This window comes from Castor canadensis, chromosome 7 (genome assembly GCF_047511655.1).
Source record: "Castor canadensis chromosome 7, mCasCan1.hap1v2, whole genome shotgun sequence".
In the NCBI taxonomy this organism is placed as follows: Eukaryota; Metazoa; Chordata; class Mammalia; order Rodentia; family Castoridae; genus Castor; species Castor canadensis.
Genome location: NC_133392.1, coordinates 129,050,441 through 129,061,183, shown reverse-complemented (window position 1 = coordinate 129,061,183; position 10,743 = coordinate 129,050,441).

Genomic DNA, 10,743 nt, shown 5'->3' with positions numbered 1-10,743 from the left:
TCATTGAATACCTCTATGCCAGCCTTCTGACTAAAGGCTAATGAATTTGTTTTAGACCCTTGGTCTAGAATTTGGAGCTAGCCCTGTCTAGATGACTGTAATAGCTTTCTGCCTCCCTACATTCATTGTCCCCCACTGTTCCCTGACTCTAGCTTCTACCAGCATGTGACTGACAAACTAGTCTTCCTCATCACTTTCATCATTCATTCCCAGGCCTAAAAGCCTCCAATAATTCTCTTGTATTGTCAACTTTTCATCTGTTACATATTGTCTTGTATTGTTTAGTAATTTTTTCCTTCAAATTAGTCTGAAACTGTTGAAGTATGTACTTACAAGTCACCAATAAAGTTGTCCTTGAGAGAATTTAACTTAATTAACAGGTGATGAAAGGAGCCCAGTCTCCAAGGCCGTTGGGAACTGCTATTTGACTACTAATCAAAGGTATTAACATATCCAAGGAAAGAAAGCTTCAATATGGTCTGAAATGCTACTTGGAATAGAGGCAAGCCAAAGAGATAACTTTAGCTGAATGCATCAAGCACCGTCCATGGCAGAAAGATATTGGAAATAGGGAGGGAGCTTGAGGATTTCAATCTTGGGTCTTCAGTGCTATCTATTTCCTCTGGATGATGAGATGCCCTGTCCCAGATAGATTATACTTCTGTAGGTAAGGCACCAGCATTCTTTTCATCTTTGATCTCCAAGATGAAATATTCTATTTTTATTACTACTTCTTAAAACACCATCAGGGTACTGCTCTAATTAATTGTGCTTCTCATGTGCCTACTAATTGAGATGGGGTGCCTTTGACAAGGGCTCAAGCATTCTGGTCAATAGAAAATTATACATTTATTATAATTTATATAATTAAGCCAACTGGTATTCTGGTTTACACTTGAAATTGTTCTTTGTGAGTCAGATAGTCTAAATTTCATAATCTTATGTGAATTGGATAATTAAGCAAAATTTTAAGTGAAAAAGATGAAATTAGAGACCAGAAGAAGAATAGGAATAGGAGGACATTTTAAAAATCTTGTGATTGAGCTGAGTGCTGGTGGCCCGCACCTGTAATCCTAGCTGCTCAGGAGTCAGAGATCAGGAGGATCGTGGTTCTAAGCCAGCCCAGGTAAATAGTTTACAGGACCCTATCTTGAAAATACTCAACACAGAGAAGGGCTGGTGGAGTGACTCAAGTGGTAGAGTGCCTGCTATCAAGCATGAGGTTCTGAGTTCAAGCCCTACTACTGCCAAAAAACAAAACAAAACAAAAAAACTTGTGGTTGAAATGGTCCTTTTAAATAAGACATAAAATCTAGAAGTTAAGCAAAATAAAAAATTTAAATTTAAAGTATAGAATAAAAATTACTATAAACAAATTTGAAAGACAATGGTGACTGAGATGACATTTTTGCAACACATGTAATAAATAAAGGAATAATAGTTACAATATATGAAGAGAACCTAATAATGAATAAGGAAATAGCAACTCCCCCCCAAAAAAATGGTCAAAGGATATGAATTAGGAAAGTTGCAGAAAATATGTTCGATATTAATATGTTAAATACATTTGAAAAATAGTTCAAGTTTACTTTTAACTAAGGAAATGCAATTAAAATAGCAGTAATATACCCTTTCCATAAGATTATTATAGTTTTTAAGATACAAATGAGAGTGTCCAAGTTTGGGCTGCTATAACAAAGTACTATCGTAGCTGTGTACAGTGACTCACCGCTGTAATCCCAGCACTCATAAGGCTGAGGCAGGAAGATCAATGAGCCTGGCTAGTCTGGGCTACATGGAGAGTTCAAGAGGGCTAAACCTGATCCGATAGCAATACCCTATCTTATTAAAACAACAACAAGTACCATAGACTGACCGGCTTATAAACTTTACGAATTTATTTCTCACAGTTTGCAAGGCTGGAAGTCTGAGATCAGAGTGCCAGCTTGGTTAGGTTCTAGTGAGGGCCTGCAGACAACAGAGGTGCAGACCAGCAGCTTAGGTTGCAGACACTGACTTCTCACTGTATCTCTAGGGTCTCCTTTATAAGTGACCTAATTACTTCCCAAAGGCCCCATCTCTAGTACTATTGCATTGAGGATTTGAATTTCAACATATAATTGGTGGTGGGTGGGATGACACAAGTATCCAATCTGTCATTACTATTTAATTGAAAAATTGATAGTCTTTAATACAATTGTTGATGGAATATACATTAGTACTGCTTCTTTTAGAAGATCCCTTAAAGATATTTTTCCAAATGTGTGTCTTGTTATTGTACTTGAAGGACAATTTGTCTAGGAATAAGATTCATGAGTTTCATTTTCTTCCCCTCAGAACCTTGAAGTCATTGCTGAATCGTTTTTTTGATGGTGAGTGTTGCCTTAGTTCTTTTGCTCCAGTATCTTCATCATCTCTTGGTTGATTTGATTTCATCTTAAGTATTATTTCCCCCAGGAAGGTATCATATATTCTTTACTCTCTAAATTCTTGCTTATTTGTAAATGCCTATCTTTGGCTTGCATATGTAAATGACAACTTAAGCAGATATAATATTCTTGGTTTAGTATTCTCAGAAGAGTGTTTTATATAATATTGGGGCTAGCAGATATGTAAAAGAAGTCTATTCTCAAACTGTAGCTTTTAGGGGAAAACAAATCCCACTTCATATATCCCCTCCTCAGGGAAGCTTTTTTGGACCCTGTGTAAGGCTACCCCTGCTCTAGTTATTCTAGCACCTCTGAGGAGGTCTTTTTATATCTTCAAAGCATTTACTTATTTAATGTCTCTGACTCTTGAAATACAAGCCCTAAGACAGAAAGGATATTGTCTCTCTTTTTAAATTTCTGTATTCCAAGCATCAAGAATGAGTCAAAGAAGATTATTGTTGTTTGGGTAGATATTTATTTCCAATCTTGTTATACATTATGCAGTGAACATTCTTGTCATACATCTTTTTTATTTTTTTAACTAAGTGATGTCTTTGGAGTAAATTTCTGGAAGTGAAATTGGTATACTAAGAGGTACACACAAAGGGCTGGAGGAGTGACTCAAGTGGTAGAGTGCCTGTCTAGCAGACATGAGTCCCTGAGTTCAAGCCCCAGTATTGCAAAAAAAAAAAAAAGTATGAGAGGTACACACATTTTATATTGTGCTACTCCCACCAAACTGTTGCCAGGAAGTTAACAAATTTATACCACAACCGAATGTTCAAGTGATTGTGCATTTCCTTACAGTGAGCTTAGTCAATTTCCCTAATTTTGTCAATATATAGGTAAAATATAACAGCTCATTGTTTTATTCATATTTTTCCTTATATTATCATGATTTCCTCTATTAGCCATTTGAAGTTTATATTTTGTGAATTGTCTACATATGCATTTTGACCTTTTTCTATTGGGTTGCTAATCTTGTTGATCTATAAGAGCTAGTTAGATATGTTATTAGTTCTTTTAAATTAAATATTATAATGATTTTCTCTATTTGTTATTTGTCTTTTGTTCTTACATTTTATGTCTTCTGGCTTTTGGGACAGGTTTTTAGTTTGTTTGCTTATTTTGTGTTGGTGTTTTTGTGGTGCTAGGATCAAACCCAGGGCCTCATTATGCAAGCTCTGTATAAGTAAGCCACACCCCCAGTCCTTGGGAATGTGTAGTGTTTTTTGTTGTTGTTGTTGTTTGTTTGTTTTTTGGCAGAACTGGGGTTTGAACTCAGGACCTTGTGCTTGCAAGGTCGCACTACCATTTGAGCCACTCTACCAGCCCTCTTGGGAATGTTTTGAAAGGCTTTCTTCATATCCAAAATTATACAAATGTTTAGCCATATTTTCTTCAATATTTTTATATTTTTCCCCCTTTGAGGAGTGAGGTAGGGATAGAGCTTTATATATTAATGACTAGCTAGTTATTACAAAATCATTTGCTGAATTATTCAATATATGTTCACTGATTTGCATTTGGTGACTATCATGTGCCAAGCACTTACTAAATCCTTTATATTCATAATCTAGTTTAATCCTCACATCAAGTGGTGACAAAACCAGATTTGCACATAATTTGCACACACATGCGCACACACACACTCACGGATGGCGCGGTGAGGGGAGTATCTGTTTTCAATGTGGAAAATAGATTGGCAGGGTATATTAGGTTCTCCAGAGGAACAGAACCAATAGGACATACATGGATATATGAGAGAATTTATTATGAGAATTGATTCATGTGATTATAGAGCTAAGAAGTCCAAGTTATTCCCTCTGTAAACCGGAGAACCAGGAAAGCTGGTGATGTAATTCAGTCTGAGTCCAAAGACCAGAGAACTGGAAGGGCCACTATTATATATCCTGGAGTTCCAAGGCCCGAAAACCTGGAATTCAAAAATTCTGATATGTGAGGGCAGGAGTAGATGGAGTTCCCATCTCAATGAATGAGAGAAAATTCTCTCTTCCTCCACCTTTTTGTTCTATCCAGGTCCTCAATGCCCACCCACATTGGTGAGGACAGATCTTGTTATTTAGTACATTAGTCTGTTTTCTTTTATTATAACAAATACCTGAGATAAATCAACTTATAAAGTTTATGTTGGCTCATAGTTTCAGAAGTTTCAGTTAATGGTTGGTTTGCCTGCTTTGGGGCCTGCACCCAAAAGCACATCATGGTGCAAGAGCATGGCACAGAGGAAGCTGCACACCTCATGGTGGTAGGAAGCAAAGAGAGAGACAACAAGGGGCTGGAGTCCCAATATCTCCTTCAAGGGTATACTCCTGAAGTTCGTTCCATTAAGCCCACCTTTTAAAGGTTCCACAACTTTCCAATAGCACCAAGCTGGAGTTAAATCTTTAACACAAAGGCCAAAGCTTTGGAGAAACATTCTAGATCCAAACTCTAGCACTCATCTACTAATTCAAATGTCAGTGTCTACTGTGAGCAATAAGAAGCAAGGGGAAAGGGATAGTTAGAGTACAGTGACCAATGAGGGAAAGGGTAGCAAGGATTTTTACAAAAGAGTGGAGAAGCAGTGAACTCTAAGTAGCATGAGACATATCCTCAGTTCCTGATACTATGTAGTTGTGAGAAGATGAGCAGACTTCTCCTGAGGTAGCTGAGAAAAAGTGGTGTAGACAGAGCCAAGTTTAAATATGGTAAGAGATGGAAGGAATAGTCAGGGAAGTATTTGAGGACATGGTGTTAGGGGTGTTGAATTCAAAAACAAATGGAAGCTTTTGGCAGAGAGAAGAGAGAGGATTGAATTGGACTTAAGAAAATATGGAGCATTTTAGGAATGATAGTACCACAGAGGACAAATATGGGAAGAGAGAAAGCACTCATATTTGGGACTTGGGACCTATGAAAATAGGAATGAAGCTTGTCAGGTTTAGTTCTAACCAACCCTTGGAAATCAGTGGACACAGGGCTTAAAGAAAGTCAGCTGTGATCTGGAAAGTCCTGCAAACATTTCTTTTCATGCAAAGGTACAAGTAATCATAGGAGACCCAGCAGACGATGGTCACAGGGAGCAGGGAGGCTTAAGGATCAAGGCTTCCAGGAAAAGGGTGAACAGCGGCCCCAGGTAAGTCACTATCTACTGGTGTCCTGTTTTTTGTTGTTGTGGTGGTTGTTTGTTTGTTTTGTGGTACTAAGGTTTGAACTCAGAGCCTACACTTTGAGGAGCCACTTCACCAGCTCTTTTTGTGTTAGGTGTTTTTGAGATAGGGTCTTGGGAACTATTTGTCTGGCCTGGCTTTGAACTGCAATCCTCCTGATCACTGCCTCCTGAGTGGCTAGGATTACAGGCCTGAGCCACTGTTGCCCAGTCGGTCTCCTGTTTAATCAGGGGTTGGAGACCTTTATATGTATGCTTTTGGTGTTTGGATAGTATGAGAAAGGAGGGACTTAAGAATGGCCCAGGAATTTTGAGCTTCAATCTATAGGCACAGATATACTTTAAAATTTCTTGTTTCTATTATAGCACAATTTTCATTTCTCCTCTCTTAGTATAGAAACAATGCATAAACTACTATTTCAAAATGCTTTTCACTTGTTTTTGCAAGTTAAAAATGTAAACAATTGGGCCATTTCCCCCAGATTTCATTCTTATTTTAGCATTATTTGCTTAATCTTTAAGTAATTATTTTTATTAAGTTAAACTTCAATACAAAAAATGATTTTAAGTTGGTATAAGGATAGAATTCAGAAGTCATAACAAGCTGAAAGTTGTCACATTTAAGGAAGAAAAGTACAAAGCTTAATTTTTAATTTGCCCTTTTCTTGTGAACATCTTATAGAATCAATAGAAAATGCCTTAGCAAACCAGGCCAGTAACTTATATAGCACAGCTCCCTCATCAGCCTCAGCTCCTTCTAACTTCTTGCTGCACTGAATTCCCGAGAACCTTCTTGTCTCTAATATTTGCTTCTTTTTATGGATACATTCCATTATTTTCTCACTGTGAAAGTTCTTTTTTTTTTAACCTATGTATAATCAAGCCCACTTCCCCCCATTTTAGCAGCTCTCAAATTGAGATGCTTCTTATAATCCAAACTGTCTTTGTTTTACTCCCTCACACAACTTAGTAATTAAATGTTTATTCATTGATTTCTAGCATGAAAATTAAGAAGAGGTCATATAATTCAAATTATTACTTAAATACAAACTTTATTTTGACCTCTAGCAGTTCTTCAAATGCTTAAACTTTACAAATCTTTACTCAATAAAATGTTAGATTATTATTACAAAAAAGAGGAAAGGAGTTGGACATGTCTATAATCCCAGTACTTGGAGCCTGAGGCAGAAGGATCTTGAGCTTGAGGCCAGCCTGGGCTAAATAGTGAAACCCTTTCTCAAAAAAAAAGGAAAACTTACTTATTTACCTGATTTTATGATTCAAAAATATATTTAAGTCTGGGCATGTAACTTGGTAGTAGGGTTAGTAGTAGTATGTATGCCTAGCATACATAAAGCTGAGTTCAATCCCCAGCACAACCAAAAAAGAAGAGAGAGAGAGAAAGAGAGAGTATTTAATATATAAAAAACATTTCTTAATAATACCCACCTCACTTTTATTTAGAATTTGTCACCAAAAAATTCCTTGCAAAATGACTATCAGAATAATAAAGTATATGATTTGCCTAAGTTCCACAACCAGTGAATGCCTTGATTTCTTACTTATAGAGCTTATTCTTTGTTGGTGTTTGAACTCAGACACTCAAGCTTGCTAGGCAGTCACTCTACCACTTAAGCCATGACCCCATCCCTAGAGCTTTTTCCTTTTTACTGGCCTATGCTGTTCCATGGAAAGACAGGTGCACCAAAGGCATTCTTAAATGTGGTACATTTTTACAAAGTGCTTCTTAACGCTGATTGCCATAAAGTGAAGTTATAACTGCATATGTGCTGCTGCGTTCATCTCTTTCTAGTCTTCAAAAGAAAGGGAGGGAAAGATGCAGTAGAACTGAAGTATAATTGCTTATTAGGCCTCCTTCAGTGAGGGAGGCAGTAAAAAGTGAGACTAGTATTATTGCATAGTAAAGAGACCTTATTTAGCTCTTGGGAAAGATTGAAGGATATTTACTGCTAAAATGCAATTTTCACTCACTTTGAAGGAATCATCACAAGAGTCCACCCATTTTCCAACTTAAAACTGTTAAGTTACTCCCAAGAAATGTTTGTTACTTTGTCCTACATGGCTCCTTGTACGCATCCTTTCATTGTGTCATGCTACTGTTTCATTTCTACTTTTAGAGCAATTTTCATTTCTACACACAGGTTTTGGGGCTTTCCTAAGGTTAGTCTCCTTTTCTGCTTGGTTTTGTGTGTGTGTGTGTGTGTGTGTGTGTGTGTGTGTATGGCATTGAAATGTTACCTGATATCAATTATAGTCAAGATTAACTTACTTTCACCCCTGAATATTTTATTTTTTTCTACTACAGGCTTGTTTTGAAGCTAAATGTGTCCTGGCATGGAAGTATATATTTTCCATCTTGCTCAAGTTACTTCCTGAAATTACTCCTCTCTTGGGAAAAGAAAGTTGGTTCACAATGAAGCTTGCTACTGCAGAAAAGGGTGGGCACTGATTTTATAAGTTACAGTGAAGGAGCTTGGTAGTGGTGGTTTGTCCTAATGTTGTGAGGAAGGTGCCAGACTGATATCTTGTTTTCTCTTCCTACTCAAAACACTTGCAATTGTCAGAGAAGGGACTTCTCAGTGACTTCCAAGTGTTTCCCTCTTTTTTTTTTCAATTATTTATTTATATCTAGTTAGTTTTACTTTTTTAGATATGCTAACTTTTTGAGCAGGCTACTTGATTTGAGCTTCAATTTTCTATAAACTATGGATGAAATTGCCTACCTATCAGGTCTCTTTTTTTGGGGGTGGGGGGTGAAAGGTTAAGTAAACCACTTACTTACAAGCAGCTGGAAGAATACTGGTTTCATTTCATAGTTATCTCTTTATAAAATATCATTCATTTCACGTCCCTTCAACTTCAGTCATTCTAATTTTTTGCTTTTTTTGCTTTTTTTTTTTTTTTTTTTTTTTTTTTTGGTGAGACTGGGCTTTAAACTTAATGCTTGAGCCAGACCTCCAGTCTATTTTGCTCTGGTTGTTTTGGAGAGGGAGGTCTTACAAACTTATTTGCCCAGGCTGGCCTTGAACCATGATCCTCCTAATCTCAGTCTCCCAAGTAGCTAGGATTTACAGGTGTGAGCCACCAGCATCTGCTTCCTTTTCCTTAAACCACTCAACTTTTCCAAATTCATGTGATTTTCTATAGGCTGACCATGTAACTTATCTAGACATTTTTGAGAATGTAAGGGAATAGGCACCATCAGTTATTATGTTATGACAGTAGGTGTTAACTGAGAATGTCCCAGGCAAATTTGAGTGTATCCTGTCATTGTCTTCTAGCTACAGCATACTGTTCCCTACCTTGGGAATTACTATCATGGTGCCCCTTTTAGGATCCCATTGCACTACTGACCTTCTCACTGAGTATAAATTCTCCCCTCTGTCATCCCTACTATCAATACCTATGCTTGGAACTGTATATATTTACTTTCTAAATCACCTCCTGTAGCAACTTCTCATTTCTGTCAAAGGCCAGACTATATTTCACAGTTTATCTTTGTCTTTTCATGTTCTTTAAGGTCTCATACCTGGTCAGTTGTCAGAATTTGCCAATTCCATTCTATAAAGCTTTATTTACATTAACATTGTGACAGAAATAAAAAACAAATAAGATAAAATCTGTTATACAAGAACGTCATATTTTAGAATGAGAGTTAAACTTGTAAACAAATAATTGCAATACAGTATATTAATTGCAAAAATAGAGCCTTCGGTATAGTAGTGACATGAACATGGAAGTTGTCAACTCTGCTTGGGCAGTTCAAGGATGGCTTTGCAGAAACAAAGATGAAGTTAATTTGCGGCTGATCATATGAATTAATGTAAAAATATCTTATTACCTACTATTTGCTAGACACTATGCGATGCAGCAGGAATGCATTGATTAAGAAGACAGACATGGCCTCTGTCTTCTTGGAGTTTATAGACTATTAGGGAAAGCAGACAATTTAAAAATGAGGAGTGTTATGAAGAAGAAAGAATGGGGCATTTGTGAACATATAAATGGGGAACTAACTAATTATACTTCCTATTCAAGAACAGGTAAGCTGAAACCCCAAAAGATGAATGAACAAGAGTAGTTAGGTGACCAGTAGAGATTGATAGGAGAGGAGAAAATGGCAAGACCTTGAGGTGGGAGACTGTATGATACATATTGAGGCACTTAGAAAAGACCAATGTGGCTAGAGAGGAGAGAGAAGCAGGGAAAGGGACAGGGAGTGAATCTGGAAATATAAGTACAGCTTAGAACATACAAGTCTTGTATTAAGGATATGGGAGTTTATCCTGAGCCAATAGAAAGCCATAATTTAAGCACTAAGAGTGATGTAAACAGATTTGCTGTTTTCAAAAGGGGGACATTGCAATATCTTAAACAAGAGATGATAGGGAAAAGATATTTTTCAGAAATATAGAGGATACATAATGAAAAATTAGTAATTGATTTGCCATGAGTGGTGAAGATGAAATGGCTGAAGATGATCCTCAAATTTCTGTCTTGAGCCACTGGTTAGCTGGTGCTAATACTTAACTGAGGCAAGAACACCAAGGAAGACCAGATTTGAGGATGAGGATGACGAATACAGGTTTGGATGTGCACAGTTTAAGAAACAATGAAATTTGTCAGTGGAAAGTTTGTGTAGGTAGTTGTGTATACAAGTCTGGAACTATAGATTTCAGAATTTTAGGTATATCAATGATACTAAAGCCATGGGAGTGAATGCATTCATTTTAGGAAAAGCCCAAAGTAGGAAGAAAAGTATGCACTAGAACAAAACCCTGGAAACATTTAATGGCTTCATAAAGGAAGCTCTGCCAAAAGCAGACAAGAAGGAGCAGCTAGAGAGCAAAGAAGAACATCAGAACTATGTGACATCACAGAAATCAAGGGAAGAAAACATTTGGGAAGAGGGAATGGTCAAGTAAAATGAGAAATAAAAACTGATGATCTTTGAGCACTTTTTGAGGAATGGCAGGCATAAAATTCAGCTTGATGCAGCTGGAAAGTGGGAGGTAAGAATAGATGCCGGGTCTATAAGTGACACTTGGCACAAGTTTGGCTGGTTAGAAGAAGGGACAGAGAGCATGAGAGCTAAAGAAGGTACAGATAGAGTACTATGCA